We start from the raw sequence: 20627 nt of genomic DNA on the forward strand, positions 1-20627 counted from the left end.
TACGCATGGGGAAAACCACGAAAACACCCATGCAGCCAGCCCATTCGCGGGATTCGAGCCTCGGACCGAACTACCACTGTTCAGCGACTTTTCCGCTCGTCCGCTGGTGGGCCTGCTTAAAGAATGAAAAATACCTTACGTTACCTTTAAAACTGTATACGCCTTCTGATACCCTTGATAGAGTATTCGCTGCTTTTATTTTACGCTCCAAACGCCAAATTTTTTTAAATAAAATAAACTTTTTTGTTATTCACATATCATTATAACGTGTACTTTTTAAAAATTTTTAGAGAACAGGCTTTATAGTTGCTCATTTTGAACTCATCATTTTATTTTTATATAATTGAAAAATAATCACTTTGGGTTTCGAAGAAAATCTGATCTTTGAGTGGGTATTAAAAATAACGCATGTAATTTTCATTCAAATTATATCTATACATATTTCTTATGTAAAAATTTCGGGTTTATGCTAAATTATTGTCAATTACTTTACTCGAAAAATATAGTGAATGCACAGAAGATTTATACATGCCGGAAATGAAAAATATGAAATATGTATGGGTATTTATGCAAATGCTTGCAAAATGCATGTATCTGCCTTTAACAAAATACGTAAATATTTATCAAATTATTTATAAATGTGTTTGAAATTAAGGATTTTTTCATTCACAAACTCCTGTGAAAGTTACTGTGAAAAAATCTAATTATTCAATGCATCTAAATTTATAATAACCTTAACATTGAAATGTACAAATAAATTGAAATCCTGTTGACAAATCCGTTTATAAAACTATTTAAGCAAGAATTTTTCGTACAGGAAAGCAATCTGTTAAAAGGTATTGTAAAGTAAATGCTATGAGATGCGCACATAAGAACGTAATAAAGAGTTTTGGAATATGTATTGTTGAAATGAAGGGTAAAAAAAAAAAAAAAAAAAAAAAAAAAATCTGATAAGTATAATTAAAAGAATTATTCCCTTTACATTTTATAATAACTCTTACATGTTTTAAATAATATATAAAAAAAAACTAAAGAGTTGGTTGCTTTAAGAGTTCCGCTTTAAAGGTATCAAAGGCATGTTGAACATCTTCTAACCATTTAAATTTTTCCTTTTTTTAAGTCAGTTTCGTCAGAAGTCTCTTTAAGCAAAATTTAGAATAAATTTACGATAACACCCAATTAATCTCAAAAATCTTCTAACTTCCTTTTTGTTTGAAGGGAGCTTATATTTTTGAACCACTCTTAGATTCCTATCGTCCGGTTGTATAATTCCTTTGGAGAATTTATATCCCATATACTTCACAGTGAGCTATAAGAATTTGCATTTGTTGGTTTGAGGCTATGCATATTTAACCAGTCAAAGAAAAATTTTCAGTTTTTCTAAATAATCCTCAATGCTTTTGAACCATTTACAATATTATTGTCAATATAAATTCTTATTTGTAATGGGAACAAGCCGGACAGTGTCCATTAACCGCTGAAAGGATAGGATCTCGAAGCGTTTTTAAGACCGAACACCACTCGAGACCATTCTTAATGTCCTGTGGCAGCGAAAATCTATATTTGAAGATGCCCGACGGGTGCATCTTCATCTGAAAGAAACCTAAAGTCGAGGATAATTCAAACAGCCCCCCAATCCTTTCATTAACCATAATGTGTTCGGAAGGGAGAAACTATCTTCCACCGTCTTTTCGTTAGCTTCCTGAAATCTGTGACTAATTTGTGGGTATTTTCGGGCACTATAAGCAGAAGTGCTTTCCCTAGTGATGTCTGAGATCTGTCTATTTAATTTATCCCTCAGGTGACATGGCACTTTGACGCGCTGAAACGCTGTCGCGTAACTTAATGTTATGAAGAATAGCTAGACATCTCGACAATTCCAATACCGATAAATTAAAGATATGTCTATAACGACTCAATGGATCTTGCAGCTTTTCCTTCTGAGCTGTGGGTAAATGTGATAGATCAAAATCACTTCTCCAACTTTCAAAATCTTCTCCTACTTATTTGGATTTATTTTAATTATGGGAAAGCTTTTGAGGGCAGTCTGCCTAGGGGATGCCTTCGTGGAGGCCTTTTTAAGGTAAAATGGCTTGTATACACGTTACACATAAGGAAAACCACGAAAACGCTCATGCAGCCAGTCCATTCGCCTGAAATCGAACCCAGATCGGAAATACCAGTGTTCAGCGATTTTACCGCTCGGCCGCTGGTGGGCGTAATGAGAAGGACTTGTGATTTTGGAGAAGCAACAGCCTCTTGAGATGGGGGAACAGTCCTTGTGTAAAAACTGACAATAACAACTCCAGACGGTGTGCTTCTGAAATTGGATCTTTTTGTCTATCCAAGATTACAGATACGATAAAGATACAGATACGATACGATTACAGATACGATAAATTATACGATAAAGCGTCGACGCGAGCTGCATTTTGTCAAACTGATTCCCGAAGCTTCTGAAAGGCTTAGATCAAGGCTCTGTAAAGCGAATGCAAATTTTGAGTGGTAGAAAATCTATGTTTAAGAGATTCTAACACAAATTTTAAATCCGTTTTACTTCGTAATCTGGGATTATTGCGAATGAAACTCACGACTTCTCCTGTTAATGTTATTCTTTGGCCATCAAAGTTTCTGAGTCAGATTACCCGATATGCGAATCTATAAGGTTAACTCTATCTATAAAATTTTAAAAATAACAATCTGAGTCGGAGCCTGAAAACTGTGGACTCTAATGGATCAAAGCCGAAAACACGACTGAAACGATCCTCGCTTGTTACCCCGAGTACATCTTTTTGTCTAACTCTTTCCATTTCTTAAGTTTCTGAACCCACATAGCACCAATACATATTTCTAAATATAATTTGTACTTAACTTTCTAGCAATGTTTTTGAGAACAACTCAGTACCAAACAACTAAAGCAAAAATCATTAAACAATAGCTAAAACACATATACATAAGTTATAAACCACTAATGCAATGGATTGAATAAGTAAATTCCTAGTTTTCAATAACATATTTAAACAGTCAACGCTCTCTCCAATTATGATGAGACTCTTCTAATGAGATGATTCGATTCGATATTTAAATAGGTCAGTTCTAAAGTTCAATCCAATATGCACTCGTAATAAAAATAAGTACTTGCAAACAATACACAAGTTATAGCAATAGTCATAACAATGAATGAACACGTTTTAACAATGCATGAACTGAATAATTAGGTAACGAACTTTCATTAAATTAAGTAAATAAATAACTAATTTTCAGTCGAATATTCATACACAACACAATAATCTTCATAAAATTATTTGTAATTAATTAAACTAACCATAAATTAATTTTATCTGTCCACTCAGATTTACATTTAACTTGCAAATCATATTCAGTCTGGTAATTAGGGACTAATATTATGGTGAATTTTTGGGGTGAAAAATATCAGTCACAAAATTGTGAAACATATTAAATCACTTTTTCCGAATGAATAATTAAATAATCAATTACAACTGGAAATAATTAACAAAAGGTTCTTTCACATCTACAATTTACAGTTCCTTACGGGAACATTGAAAGTTAGCATAACCGCAACATTACAACACTTTGATAAATAATATACAATTAATAATACGTTATTGTGTTGTAGTGGACAGAAAACATATTCTTAAATAGCCACATATCCTAGTTATAAATTATTCATTTTTATGTATAGAGTCCTAAATAACATATTAACACCTTAAGATCACAATAAATATAGGAATAGAAACATTTCCTTAATCTCGGATTTAACTCTTTAATACATATTAAAATATCAATAATAGTTTATATATAGATCACTAAAAGTAAGAGGAAAAATTGTACATACCTTTTCAGACTTTGTTCCCACACAATCAATAAAATCAAATTTCTCAGCTCTGAAAGGTAATACACTAAGAGTCAGGCTATGGATGAATTTTTATATTAAGTCCTATATAATCATCGACTCATACAGTCAGTCTTTAATTGTAAGGCTGGTTCACCGCGGTCAGGAACTTTTATCGCTCAGTCGATTTTCAGCTGGAACTCTCCTTCACAATCTTTTTCTCTCCGTCTTGACTTAAAAGTCTATAAACAAGTACAATCCATCTTAAAGTCTATAAAACATGACATGATAAAACAGGAGCCTCTATGAATCAGTCTAATCTAAGTCATCTCTCCTTAAGTCATTTATTGAATATCTGCAAACCATCTGTAATCATTCGGACAGGAAACTTTACCAGTCCAAAACTCATTTCGTAAAGCAAAAAGAAAGAGAAGCCCATTTCACCATCTTTAAAAACTATATTTCTTGCGATTTTTTCAATTTTCTAACTCAAGGCCCAAGCAAAAGGACAGGCATCATTTTCCCAAAATCTTCCTATTTTCCTCACTTTTCAAGGTAAAGCGACATTTCATTTTCAAGTCTCCAAACCAAATACAGGAAGAAAAAAAAAAAAAAAAAAGAAAGAAAAACTCCGACTAAAAACTCTTTTCGACGAAATTTTTCCCTATTTAACTCCCGACCTAATTATTAATTAAAAGTCATCTTCTGACACACCACGCCTCACTTGAATTTAATTGGCGAATTCCAGTTTATCACAATCTACTCTAGGCCAATTATAACCACGCAGAAATTAAAATTAGGCGTCGTGCAAATCTTCACAGTGTCCTAAAAGCGAGGGGCTAAAATTTTCCTCTTTTCGTTTGCCGTGGGAAATTCTCAGTGATTCCCGTTCTGACAAAATGTCTCTTTGAAAATAATAGGTTTGTCTTTTCTTCTGTTTGCTGTTAGAGTAATGTAATATGGAGACAGCGTAAGATCCGATTAAACAATAACTGACTCCAACGTTAGATCAAGTTTTTATTTATTTATTTATTTATTTATTTATTTATTTTTAACAAGGTTGCCGTATCCGTTTACCTCCTCTTACGACGAGAGGCTATTTGACAATTTTACACATAAGAAGCTTTTTTCAAAGTACTCCTGCCCCCAAGAACAACCCTATGGTCAACTTCTCATTAACGGAGGAGCAAAGTTACTCTTTGTTGAAATACTCAGAAGAGAAAAGGGATATTTTTCTTTTATTCGCAATCTAATTGTTTAATTCTTACTGGCGCTCCCGCTCAGAAAAAAAACCCTTGAAGCCAAATTCGCGACATATCAGGGTAGGTGAGGATAATTAGGATCATAGTATAGAAACAGTACATGATACGTACTGTTTGTTGCCTGTGAGATTTTTACTTTCTTTTCATTCATTAGATGGTAATACTAATCAATAATAGGTTTGTCTATTCTTCTGTTTGCTCTTAGAGCAATGTAATATCGAGACAGAGCAAGGTTCTATCGTCCAAGGTCCGATTAAACAATAACTGAAGACAGTGCTAAATCTTTTTTTTTTTTTTTTTTTTTCTTTAACAAAGCCGTCGTATCCGTTTACCTCCTCTTAGGACGAAAGGCTTTCCGACAATTTCATACATAGAAAGCTTTTTTTCAAAGCGCTCCTACCCCTGAGGAAGAACCCCGTGGTTCATTTCTCATTAAGGAAAGAGAAAACTTACTCTCTATAACATACTCAGAAGAGAAAAAGGATCTTTTATTCCCAATTTAATGGTTTAATTTTTACTGGCGTCTCCAGCTCAAGCCCTTCCTTTGTCGGCCTTTCTTGTGGAGGAATCCACAACACTGAGGATAAACCTTGAAGCCAAAAGCGTGATATAACAGATCTTTTCCTCTTCTGAATTTAACAGTCTGGGTGAGGATAATTGAGATCATAGTATTCCATTATGATATATACTTTCTGAAACTTTCTTTCTATTCATTAGATAATAATACTAATAAATAATATTTTTTCATGTTGATTTTGCATTATCCACATGTTTTATTTTCATTCTCAAATACCCTTGCTCACTTGACATTTTTATTTCGATGTTTAGAAACATTTCATAGTTTATTTCATAGTTCTAGACTTTTATTTTATGTTTTAAAAACTTTATTGGAATTATATTAAATTGGGACAGCAAACATTATTGAATTTTGAGGAGGAAACTGATAAGTGATGATAGTTTCTTATGAAAGAGACTAAAGTGATGATTCTAATGTGATTCATATCTTGCAAGTTTGGGGAAAACTATTAGCCCAAAAATGCTGTTAGTCTCGAAACATTAATTTTGCATTGTTTCACTTTTCATTCGAAAACCCCCAAGATATTATTCTGTCATATCTAATCTGTTACTAACTAACAAAGATCTGATGTAAACACCACACACGGCATCCTTGTAGAGCCTTTTAAATTGCACACATTTTTTGCTGCACTTCATTTAAACGTTTTTCATTGAATTAATCTAATATAATAACTGATCTCACAAGGCAAGTTAAAAATGACATCAAAAGCTCCAAATCTTGAAATTAAATAACATGGTCAATTTTTGCCGCACGGAAGTCAAATTTTTTGCATATTTGTTTCTTCATAACGGGTATCAAACTGTCTCAAAAATAAGTATAGGAATGAAAAGATCGCATTAAAAGTTAGATTTCGTTATTTTCCTAAAATATATTTATTTTAATTTCACATTACTAAATATACATATTTCCGTCATTTAAAATATTTCTGCATTTATTTTTTCTGCACTTCATTTGAACTTGTTTCCTCAAATTATTCTAACTTAATTAACCGATTCCTGAACGCAAGTTGTGAATGACATCAAAAATTGTAAACTTTAAAATTAAATATCCCGGTCGATTATTGTTGTACGGGAGTCAAATTTCTTGTATTTTTACTTTCTTATAAAGTAAAAAGGAAGTACTGTGATTGCGAAAAATTTTGGGTATCATATTTCAGCGGAAATCTCCACTTTGACCACTCCCGAATTCATTTAAATGATTTTTTTTTTTTTTTTTTTTTTTTTGGTGTGTGTGTGTGTGTGTGTGTGACATGTGTACGTACGAACGTAATAAAGATTCTTTCTTCCAAAATGGTTGTTAGATGAATTGAAAAAGAATTTTTTTCATGACGTCTGTACGTACGTATTCATGTATGCATAACTTAGAAACTATTAGTCGTAGAACGTTGAAATTTTGTATATAGGATTATTATAACATCTAGACGTGCACCTCCTTTTTTTATTGCAATCAATAATACCAAACGTACACACACACACACAGAGTCGTAGCTAGGGTTTTCAGCGCCCAGGGACAACTGAAGATTTCGCGCCCCCTTCTGCTTGCAAGGATGGAAAACATTTAATTCTAAAATGTCGTAACATCAGTTTGGCGCCCCTTTGATTCTGCACCCGGGGACAGATGCCCCCTTGCCCCTCTTTAGCTACGCCCCTGCACACACACACACATATATAATGAAAGTAGAAAGATAACATGAACTATATATATATTCTCCCCTCCCTGACCTGGCTTTTATTTTCGCAATCGTTGGTCGTAGTCATACATTCCCAATTACAGAAGTGCTTTAACTCATGAAAATATTCATGATTTGCAATGTCAAATTAAAATAAAATAAATTCTGAGCAGATAACGAAATCTATCTTTTAATGCTGTCTCCCTATTCATATACTTATATTTGGGAAAATTTTATACTCGTTATGACAAAAAAAAAAAAAAAAAAAAAAAGGTGTTTGACTTCCATACGACAAAAATACAAAAATTGATCGGCATATTTTATTTAAAAATTTGCAGTTTTTGATGTAATTTTCAGCTTGCCTTGAGAGTCTGGTGAATTAATTAGAATAACTCGAGGAAGCAAGTTTAAATACGGTGCAACAAAAATGCAGAAGTATGTTAAATGACAAAAATATTCATATTTTGTCAATGTCAAATTTTAAAAAGAATTAATTTTGGACAAATTATGAAATCTAAATTTTAATGTTGTCTTCTGGTTCCTATATTTATATCTGCCAAAGTTTATACTCATTATGAAAAAATAAAAATACAAGAAGTTTGAGTTCCGTAGGACAAAGATTGGCCGAGAAATTTAATTTCAAAATTTGCAATCTTTGATGCCATTTGTAACTTGCCTTCGGGTATCGCTTAATTAAGTTAGAATAATTCGAGGAAATAAGTTTAAATGAAGTGCAGCAAAAATAAGCATAATTTAAATAGTCGTAGAAGGAAGTCGTGGTATCCATATCAAATATTCACTTTTCATAATGACCATAAAACTTTCCCAAATACAATACAGAAACTGGGAGACTACATTAAAGATTAGATTTTGTTATTTGTCCGTTATTCGTTGTTTTGGTCGCTGCTTCCCCCCATTTCTTTCATCAGAACCGCTAATGACGAAAATGTGAATTTTCCCCGATTTACCCCCTTTCCAAAAACTCTTTGTTGAGACAAGGAATGCTATATGATAAATGTCAAATTGCTTTTTACACTTAACAATATGATCGATAAACACATTTGCACATGTATAGGTTAAGTACGAATTAATAAAGAACGTAAAAGAAATTTAGAAATTTAGAAAAGGTAGGAAAATTTTTATGTTACTTTATTAGAGATAATAGTGAAGCACTAAAGATTTCAATCGGTGTTATTTCATAATATTATGAGTATAGCTTCATTCATTTAAGAAATGGCCCACCAGCGTTCGAGCGGTAAAATCGCTGAACACTGGCATTTCCGACCTGAGTTCGGTCTCAGGCGAAAGGGCTGGCTTCATGGGCGTTTTCGTGGTTTTTTCCACGTACCTGCTTACAAGCCAGCTTACCACGAACCATACGAGCCGGCTTTCCTTAGAAAGTTCTCTACGAAGGCATTTTTCCTTTTAGGCATATAGTGCCAGTGTGTTTTGTCATAATCAACTAAACCAAATCATTTAAGAAATATATCAGTTGATCACTGCTCAGTGTACATTTGCTGTTTGCTTACAAAACACTTTGTAAAGACATTTCCATTATTTTGCTAATAATTCTGGAAGGCTCATAAAATCCGAAATTATTTTACACTAGCTAACAGAGAACTTAAGACTTAAGTCTGCTTAATGCAACAAAAATTTGCTTAACTTGCTTTCATGTCTCTGGGAAACTTAAGTATATGCAGAAATAAATATTAAAATCTATCACGCATATTTGTAAGGATGTAAAGCATACTGTTTTGGTTCACGATAATGATAAATATGCATCATGTTACGACAGTTTTAAAAGATTACAAATAACTATACATATGCTAGACTTCTAACAAAATTTCTGTTACAATATGAATACGCATTTATTATTATATGAGCCGATAAATTCAGTATTCGTTATTTTTAGATTCTAGGTATACGACAATTTTTTTTTTTTTTTTTTTTTTTTTTTTTTTAATTTTCGTCTTGTTTTTAAAAATTAATTCACTTCCTTTTCTTCAATTTATTATAAAGGAATAGGAGTTTAAAGTTTGATTTATATATAATATAATATAAATTCATCATTCATTAATAATATTATGTATAACAGAAAAATTATTATTAATGTTTCAAAATTTAATTTTTTAAATGATTTGTCTTACATTTGTTGTTTATTTGTTGAATGCGTAACTAAATATTTCAATTGTACACAATAAAGATTATACAGAAAACAATTCAGCTAGCATAACAGCTAATTGCGAAAGAAAAATTAGAGTCTTATTGCTCTTAATTCTTAGTACAAGCAGCCATTTTTAAATTGACGTTAAAATAAATTAATTCTATTATCTATTAGAAAATAATTATACTCTATCATTTATTGACGACTTCTAAGAGGTCGCTTTCTGAAAGAGACCGTATTTCTTGAGAACGTAAACATACTTTGATAATTGAACATCGCTTTTTTAAGATGGCAGAGCAAATGCACAGAGCTCCCAAATCATTCTAAAAGCATAGACGGTCACGTTTAAAAAGGCTGACTACTTCTAATAAAGCATGTATATTAATGTTCATTATACGTTTGTCACAATTTTACTTTCTTTCAAAACAGCGATACTATGGTTCAATTGCTTTAGAAATATGTGAAACTAATAAAATGGGCCCTATCTTTTAAAAATCTAATTATATTCAGATACACACCTTTTGAACATGTTTGAAATCCATTATTCTAATCAGAATACTTTGTCTACAGAAAATATTGAATCAATATTAGAAATCAAAAGCTAAGATTAAAGTAGTAAGAATCATATCGTCTAACCCATTTTAATTGAAGTAAACAGGTGCTTGCTTTACCGTAAAGTGAACACATGTTTTTCAAACAGCGAATGAAACGAAAAAAGAGCCCAGCAGCGCTCGAGCGGTAAAGCCGCTGAACACTAATAGTTCGGTCCAGGGTTCAATTTCCGGTTAACGGCTGGCTGCACGGGCGTTTTCGTGGTTTTCCGCATGTGTAATTTGCATATGAGCCAGTTTCCTTTAAAAAGTCCTCCACGAAGGCATCCCTCTCCGTAGGCAATAGCCCTAGTATGCTTTGCCGTAACCAAATAAACCCAAACCGAAAACAAAAGGGAATTGGTGGTGGAAGGCAGCGACGAAACATCGTTTTAGAAGAATGGGCTACATAACCAAATTTTTATCCATACTGTGGTAAACAGTACATTATATGCTGATCAAAAGCCTAAATTTAGCTAATGCTCGGCTTAGTTCTTAAATTGCAATTTCAGCTACAGCCCCCAAACAAGACGATGTCTGTTATTTTATTTCATTACTTAGTTATTCATCATTAATTTAAAAATTAATTAAATTTTCTTTGTCTTTAAATTTTTATTTGTCTTTAAATTTTTATTTGTCTTTAAATTTTTATTTGTCTTTAAATTTTTATTGAATTATAATAATAATAATTTAATATTCTAGTTGCTAATTATTTTATTATTGTAATAGTTATTTTATTTATTTATTTATTCATCTTTACTGATGGCCTTCCATAGAGCTCCAACACTTCTAATTTTAAAAAATAAGTCCTGACTGCAACCAACGATTGCGGTTTTTATTTTCGCCTTACTTGGCTTTTATTTTATTATATATATATATATATGTACTTTACATTTAATTATAGCCCACCAGCGGCCGAGCGGTAAAGTCGCTGAACACTGGTAGTTCGGTCCGAGGTTCGAATCCCGCGAACGGGCTGGCTGCATGGGTGTTTTCGTGGTTTTCCCCATGTGTAACGTGTATACGAGCCAGTTTCCCTCAGAAAGTCCTCCACGAAGGCATCCCTCCCTTTAGGCAGATAGCCCTAATGTGCTTTGCCATAATTAAAATATACCACACATTTAATTATAAGGACATATATATATGTACTTTACATTTAATTATAATTTATTTAATATATATATATACATATTTACGTGTGGTAGTATTACCGATTGCAATAAAAAGGAATGTGCACATTTAGATGTTATAACGGTCCCATATACAAAATTTCAACGTTCTACAACTAATCGTTTTTGAGTTATGCGAAATGCATACATAGGTACTTACACATCACGAAAAAATCCCTTTCAGGTATCAACTTAGAGTAAATGGGATTACATTTAACAATCCGTTTTTGGAGGGAAAAAAAAAAAAAGAGTCCTTCATTGTGTTCGTACGTACAGACGTCGCCCAAAAAAATAATTCACATGGATTCCGTAATAGTCAAAAATGGATATTTCCGTTGAAATATGATACCCAAAAGTTTCCTGGATTACAATACTTACTTCCTTTTTATTTCGTACAAGGAAGTAAAGAACCTATATTAACCTACATATTCTTATATAAACAATACCTCAGTACAGTATATAAATATTTCAAATCAATAAAATCTCACCATGGTACGCTCAAGGAAAAAAAAAATCAATAATCATCTAAATTTTCAAATTACAAACATAATATGCACTATAAATCTTAATGTAAAATGAAATACAAAATAACGCTTCACGCTATCGAAATTGCTCATCTTTTTAAATATCAACTAAATAATATTTCAACTAAAACACATAATGTAAACAAGAGTTTTCCCGATGCCCAAAAGAATTCAAAATTATCAATGAAAAATACGAGCGCATTGTAACGCAACTGTATCATTCGTATTCGAACAGCAACCGCATCATTCGTATTCGCACGATAACTGCATCATTCGTACTCGAATAAACCGCATCGTACGACAGATGCGAGTAACGAAAAGATGCGAGTAACGAAATGGATTTGTGAGTACCGAATCGGTACTTCGAGTCAACCGATGTACCCGTTACTCAGTAACGAATACATGCGGTTTGCTCCAGCTCTGGTCGCCAGATTACAGTAACTTTGGACTTGATATAGTGTGTGACGTGGTAAAACCATGGAGGTAGGAAAGGGAGGAGGGGCCATTCCGCGCTAGAAGTGAAGCACTGCTTTGAAGCTTGGGTCACCAGACGGGGTTGTTCTTTGTTTACATTCAGAAGCTCGCTTGACAAGATTCTGATAGTATTTCGACACAGGACAGTTCCATAGAAATCGAAAAAGGGGCACTCTCGCATGAAAGAAACATTCATAGTGGGATGGATAATAGCAATTTGTATAGTTTAGTGACATTTACGCAAAAATCACATCTTGGTTATTTTTCGATAACTAACAACAGCGATTTTGATTATGAATTTGTTTTATAAAATTATAAGCTGTTGCACTACAAAAATATAGATTTTAAGAAAATTGCTAAAAGAGATCTGCCAAAATTTATTTTCTAGAAGATTTGAAAAGTTTGAAACTTGATGGCTAAATGTAAATATAAAATTATGTATGTTAAAATATTTGTAATTAGGCACATAGGTCAGATAAGTTTTTATTAAATAGAGTGACGCATGCAAGGGCTATCTGCCTAAAGAGAGAGATGCCGTCGTGGAGGAATTTTGAAGAAAAACTGACCTTTGAGTGGGTATTAAAAATAATACTTATAATTTTCATTCAAATTATATTCATATATATTTTTATGTAAAACTTTCGGGTGTATGCTAAATTAGTGTAAATTCCTTTACACGAAAAATATAGTGAATGCACAGAAATTAAAGATTTGCACATGCCGGAAATGATAAATAGGAAATATGTATGGGTATTTATGCATGTGCTTGCAAAAAGCATGTATCTGCCTTTGACAAAATACTTAAATATTCATTAAATTATTTATAAACGTATTTGAAATGAAGAATTTATTCACTTATAAACAACTGTAAAAGTACTGTGAAGAAATCTAATGATTAAATGTATCTAATTTATAATGATTATAAATGTTATCTAAATATATAATAACCTTAATATTGAATAGTAAACATAAATTGAAATCCTGTTGACAAATACGTTATAAAACTATTTAAGCAAGAATTGTTCGTATTGGAAAGCAATCTGTTAAAAGGTATTGTAAAGCAAATGCTATGAGATGCGCACATAAGAACGTAATAAAGAGTTTTGGAATATGTATTGTTGAAATGAAGGGTAAAAAAAAAAAAAAAAAAAAAAAAAATCTGATAAGTATAATTAAAAGAATTATTCCCTTTACATTTTATAATAACTCAGTTACAAGTTTTAAATAATACTTAAAAAAAAAAAAAAAAAAAAACTTTTTTAACAACTTGTTTTATTCCCTTTCAGAAATGTTCAGAGAAAGTCAAATACTATTTAATACCTATTTAATTATTAGGAATTAGCGAAATACTTATTTAAAGTATTTCGCTAATTCCTAATAATTCTCTAATTTAAAATGAACCGAATAGAGCATTAATTATAAATTGACTTACATTTTTCGATTCAAAAGAAGCCAAAAAATCATGTCATATTTAAGAAAGTATTTTAGGAAGAAGCTCTATAAATAGAAAAGAAATAATGCATAATTTTAATATTAATAATACAATAAACTTTGATCTTAATTTTTGTACCTTAACCGAATACAATCAAATTACCTTAATTTTTTTTTCTAATGTAATTAACGAAAACTTGTGAAAATATTTCATTCAAATTAAACCATTCTGAGAAAACTGTCCTGTGAAAAGTATAGCATTTAATTCCGTTCAGAATGAAATGTTGTTTAAAAATATGTTGTTTTCACATACTTAGGACTCTGAAGTGTTGTAGAAAAAGAAAATATATACATTTATATGTATACTGGACCTGGCGCCAAATACGTAAATCTAGTAAAAATAGAAATCGTATTCCGCCATTTTCGTCGGTGAGTGTTTTTTCTGCACGTGCTAATTCTTAATTTGATTTTGTTATTTGTATTATTTTTATTATGTCTTTGTCTAAGCAAACAGGAAAAATGAAAATACTTATAATCGGAGATTCGATGATAAAATATTTAAAAGAATATTTATTGCTGAATTTACTGGATTATGAAGTTCATTTTCATTGTTTTCCGGGTGCTACGATTGAAAGGTTGACACGCAAGATAACCTTGATAGACAATCAATTTGAGTTAGTTTTGGTTCACGTTGGTACCAATAACTCTTGTGACACTTTGGATGATATTCATCATAAATATGATTGTCTGTATAAGGTTATTGAGCGTTTAAACCCGAAGATCATTCTCTTTTCAGGTGTCCTCCCGCGTGAACGAAATTTATTCGAGAATGGTTTCAACCCGTACAGTTTAAAGAAGCTGAACAGAAAATTAGCTCGGATAAACACTAATCTTTTCGAAGCATTCAAAGGCCGAGAAGCTTTTTCTTTTTGCAGATCTGGTGAGTACTATTGGAGTACTTGTCTGTCAAGAGACGGATTGCATCTGAACCGTAAGGGTAATGCACAGCTTGGGAGAATTTTTGTGAAGGACATAAAGAGCGTTTTGAGTGTGAAATCCCTTCCAAAGGTAAGTGCTACATCTTTTTCCTCTGTATCTGCTATTGAGTTTCCAGCTTTATCCACTGTTTCAGGAAAACATCCTTCTGTACCTATCACCTCTTTATTCAAGTGTTTTGAAACCGGTTTCTTCTGTTTGCAGCACTTTGGATAGTCATCCTGATACTTTAGGCTTATCAGATTCTAGTGTTTCAGTTTTGTGTGCTCCTTCAAGTGTTTTGAAACTTTTGCATGTCTGTACTACATTGGATAGTCGCCCTAATGCTTTAGCATTACCAGGTGTTTTGACTGATTTGGATAACCATCCCAGTATTTCAGTATTGTTGGATTCTCCTGATGTTCTTTCTAAACCTCTTTATTCAGATGTTTTAAAATATGGTTCTACCAACACGTCTTTGGATAATCATCCCAGTGGTTTCTTGTTATCGGATTTTCCAGTTCTTGAGCCTATAGCCGACACTGTTTCGAGTATTCTTGACGTCACTGCACCAGTTTCTCAGAATTCCAGTACTCCATCTGTTTCTCATTTTTCTGCTGATCCAAGTGTATCTGTTTCTCAGCTTTCTGGTTCTTTGTATGCTGTTACAGTTGCTTCTGAGCTTGCAATTAATTCCATTTCATCTGCTTTATCAGATTTTCCATTTCTTGAAAGTGCTGTTAACATTGGTCCAAATAATGTTGATGCCATTGCATCTGTTCCTCAGTTTTCTGTTGCTTCTGTGCTCAATTCTGAATCTTCTGCTTTTCAGGTTCTCACCTATTCTAGTTCTCCTGTTTCAGACTCGGCTTCTTTCATCTCATCAGATCTTACAGTTGTTGATCTTCGATCTCTCGGCTGTTTTTCAACCATTTCATCGATTTCACTTTTTGAAGATGATAATGAATGTTCAAACTTTAAGTTTGGGGGTGCTAAGAGTCCAAATAAATCTGAAAATAACAATAAAATTGAACTCGTGAGTAATTATGATAAAGAAAATTGTGCTTCTAATGGAAAATCTAAGATTTGCCCTAAATGTAAGAAACCTTTTTCTTCTAAACAGTCCTTATCTAATCATAAACGTAACTGTAAAGGTATTGTAGAAATGAAATATCCCAGAGTGTGTGAAGTTTGCATGAAGTCGTACTCCACTAGACAATCATTTTCCAATCATAAAAAATGTTGCAAAGCACCATCAGCTGAATGTATTCCAAAGGCATATATTTGTGACCGGTGTGAGAGAGATTGTAAAAGCCGCAGTAACCTTTTTCATCATAAAAAGATCTGTAGTATTAAAAATCCTACATCTAATAATTCTAAGCCATGTGTTATTCCTGATTGTAAGGAAATATTTTGTTCTGATAATGAATGTAATAAACATTTGGCTGAATATCATGATTATGAGATGGCTATGCAAGAACTTACATTTTCATCAATAGGAGAATTTCAATTCTGGTTAGAATCGCATAGTAAGCAGACATTCAGTTCTTATAAAAAGTCTGCTGGAAGTAGATGTAGGAATGATAAAACTTTTCATTATTACTGTTGTCAATTTAATGTAATGCATAAAAAGAAAGTTCCTGTTTCCAGTAGAAAAAATCTAAAAGATACTTTACCTTCCAACTTTAAGTGTCCGTCAAAAATTTTAGTTTGTGAAGAATCGCACCTTGTCACAGCCATATTTTATTCGAATCATAATCATGAATTGTCTTTTGAAAATAGCAGGTTTCACCAACTTAGTCAGAGTTTCCGTAACAAAATTAAAGCTTATGCACAGTTAGGTGTATCCACGGATCAAATTCAAGAATTTATCAGAGATGGAAGTGGACTGTGGGATAATAGGGAGGGCATATATGATAAAGATGTATTTGTAACACGAAGAGTGATAAACACTTACAAAAAGCGGTTAGTATGTTCCTTTCCTGGTGATGATTCACTTTCAGTTGCCACAATAGTTGAAAAACTCAGGCAAGAATCATATGATCCAGTACTTATTTATAAACCACAAGGAAAGCCAACATTGTACGGTCCAAAAGGGCTTGATGAACTTTCTTCTACAAATGAGTCTTTTGCATTAGGATTGCAGACTAAACAGCAGAAAGATATGATGATTAAAGGTTGCTCCAGGATTTTATGTATTGATTCTACTCACAAAACAAATCAATATGATTTTTATTTATTAAATTTAATCGTTCCTGATGAGTTTGGTAGTGGTTATCCTGTAGCGCATTTCATTACAAATCAGTTAGACCAGGATACAATGTATAATTTATTCCTTAGTATCAAATGTGTAATACTAGAACTTTATGTCAATTGTCTTATGACAGATGATGATAAGACTACCCATCCTGCATTTGATAAAGTATTTGGTCCTGGTATTACACATTTGTTATGTAAATGGCATGTGCATCATGCTTGGCAACGTAATTTGTGCCGAATGGTTTCTAATCAAAAACTTAAAGATGAAATCTATTTTAATATGGTAGTATTACTTGAAGAAAGCAATTCTGCTCGATTCATAGTGATGATGGATAATTTCCTTCAGAAGTTTCGAACTATTGCACCATCTTTTATACAATATTTTGAAGAACATTACTATAGCCGTGCTATTCTTTGGTCAATGGCCCATAGAAACTTCCCTCATGCGTTCACAGATACCAATATGTATTGTGAATCGTTTCATAATAAATTAAAAACTACATATTTTAGACGAAAATTTAACAGGCGTTTAGATAAATTAATTGAAGTACTTTTAAAAATTGAAGAGGATACATACATGGCTCACAGCTATAAAATTAAAACTAATTACAAGCAGAGTACTTGTCCACCAACATATAATAAGCGACATGATTCGGGAATAAAAATTTTAGATAGTGATGTAACAGGGGCTGGTTTTTTGTTGTGGATTGTAAAATCACAGACTTCTAATATTCAGTATACAGTTAAATGCTTATATGAGTTATGTCCTCAAACTGATCACTGTTACTCTAAATGTATTAGCTTATCTTGCCTTAATTTGTGTAGTCATTTATATAATTGTAATTGTCCAGATTTCAGTCCATTATGTAAACACATTCATAAAGTACATTCAGTCAGACAAAGAGATCCATCCTTCTTCGTAACAGATACTTATAAAAGTGAAAGCTGTTCATCAGCCATACAAACAGGTACAAAGTCTGTTATTTCGAATGCAGTAGCATGTAACTTAGAACATAAAATTGATAATTGTAAGACTTTAATATCTGAATTACAGGTTATGCTGCCTAATCCAACAGTTAAAAAAATATTGTTGCCTACTATAACAAAAAATTTGAAAGAAATTGTTTCTAATTGTAAAGGTGTAATAGAGTCGAACTATCTGAAAGAATTTCCTGACAAAATGCCATTTGTCAGTGTTCCCCCAAATTTAAAATTAGCCCGTCAGACTTTGTTTCGTACAACTGCTTCAAAAAGTGCAAAGCGTAAAATTTCAACTTACCTGAATATTCAGAATAAAAAAACCGTTAAAGAAGATTTATTAGGCATTAATTTAGCGTGCACAATTAATAAAAGTACTTTTACTCCCAAGCTTATTGATGAGGATATTTCGAAATGCATTTTATATGTTGGAGAAACACCGCTAACATTTTTGGATGTAAAATCTCTGGATCCATACATTCCATGTTAGGAAATTCAAACATTAAAATCTGCATCTTTAAATTTTCAGCCTGGTTGGCTCAGTGACAATGTTATTGATGCTTTCCTTTTTATTAGTCTTTGTGGTTCTTCTTCAGTAGCAGCCAAGTGTTATCATACACCTTTCTTTCAATCAGGTAGTAAAGATCAAACTGTATGGCAAAAAGAGGATTTAGCTTCTGTTGATTTCTTTTTTATTCCAGTTCTTGTAAAAAATAATCATTGGGTTTTACTGGTAGCAAGAATTAAAGATAAAATGTTTCAATTTTATGATCCGCTTGGTTTTAACTCAGTTCAAAATTCAGTATCTTCATTAATTCAGCTGTGGCAAAAAGTCATAAATAGTATTTTAAACATTAGTGATAGTTGGTGTGTTTCATTTCCAAGTCACACTGTTCAAAATGATGGTATGAGTTGTGGTGTATTTATATGCTATTTTGTGCATCAACTTAGCCGACGTTTGGATATTGATCAGCCTTTTAATACATATGATTTCAGAAAGTTTATTTATACTAGTTTAGGTGGGAAGATAAATGAAGGAAAGTAAGTTCAGGAAATAATTTTGCATGTTTTAATGATAAGAAACAGAAGACCAAGATTTTTGAGTTTTTATTCCTACACCAAAGTACATTAGTCAGGTTATATGGTTTCATCTTACACAGTTTTAATCTGTTTCATTTTTTAATACCTTCATTATGTTGAAATAACAGTGGCTTTCTGAAGCTTGCCAAAATCTTCTGCAGGTCATGATTTAAAATGTTTAATGATTTTTTTTAGTACAATTTAATATTCATGTAATAAAGTTTGTTTTAAGAAAATTTATTTTTGCTTTATTTGTATAAAAATACTGTGTCTGTATAAAAAAACCATGAATCTGTTTAACCATAGTTCTATTGTTTGTAACTTTTGTTTATAAAATTTTAATTTTTTGCCAAGCCATTGGAAATGATAAAAAAAATTTAAAGATTGAAAACTCAAGTAAATGGATGTGTCTGAGATAATGAGAGCTAAAGTTTTAACTAGTCTGGTTTTGAATGATATATTTAGTATATTTGTTTTTTAAAAATTTTAATTCTCTTGTAGTATTAAATTTATGTAAGTGATGTATTTTATCCTGTTTTTCATATTCAAAATAATTAATATGTCCTAAACTTATTTTTTATTAGTATTTTATATCATATAAGTAAACACTTTTTAAAAAATTTAAACAGCTTAATTTTTTTTTCTGAAACTTTCATTTCTCATGAAGTTAGTTTATTATAGGCCTTTAACAAACATTTTTACTTTGGCTAGCTACAAACTTTACTTTTAAAACCTAAATTATAGTAATTATGTAGAACTGAATGTAAAAATGCAAGTTTTGGGGAACCATTATGGTAACGAGCTGACACAGTACCTCCTGGGTGGCATGGAAACCTGTGTATTTTTATGCTATGCTATTTCTAAATATTAAATTTTGTAAGATCTATCTACTTTTCTACATACACTGACTTAGATCCTACAATGAACCTGGCAAATTGTCACAGGTGTGAAATAAATACCAGCACAGTAGAGGGGTGCAAAATAACCCTTTATTCACCTTCTAAAACTGGGCCGAAATTCTCATAATATAGCCTTCAGACCGGTGTGATCCAAAACAGTTTTGCCTCCTCTTTGAAATTTCCTAATGAGAAAAGTCGTTAGTCCCCCCCCCCCATGGATACAGTAAAATTTACATGTTTGTCAGACGCTGTCCCATAGTAGATGAGTTGCTAGATTTGTGATTTTTTCAATATTTATTTTGCTTTCATTTAAATGAAGTTCTAAATAAATATGCAGTACTGGATACATATCTAGTGCACTATTTATTTAGAACAAAATGTATGCAATGTTTATATTTCACTCACTATTTCTGATCAATCTCGTAAATAATTTGTGAATTTTTTAACTTTGTTTTCACTCTTCATTTATATTCGCGTATTTTTGTATTAGAAATAAGAAAACAAGAGAAAAATTTAACAAAACATAATAAATACAAACTAGCTTTGTAAGTCTGCAGGCTGGAATGTGATTTTTAATAACATATTTTCATTAACAAAATAATGGTAATGACTAATTTAATGAAATAATAATAATAATATTTATTACCATTAGACGATTAGAATGAGATTCAATACAATTAGATTTTGAGATGAACTTACAGCAATAATAAAGCTTTACATAAC

Source organism: Stegodyphus dumicola, chromosome X2, assembly GCF_044657685.1.
Source record: "Stegodyphus dumicola isolate Sdum_Otavi_A_Nest chromosome X2, ASM4465768v1".
NCBI lineage: Eukaryota > Metazoa > Arthropoda > Arachnida > Araneae > Eresidae > Stegodyphus > Stegodyphus dumicola.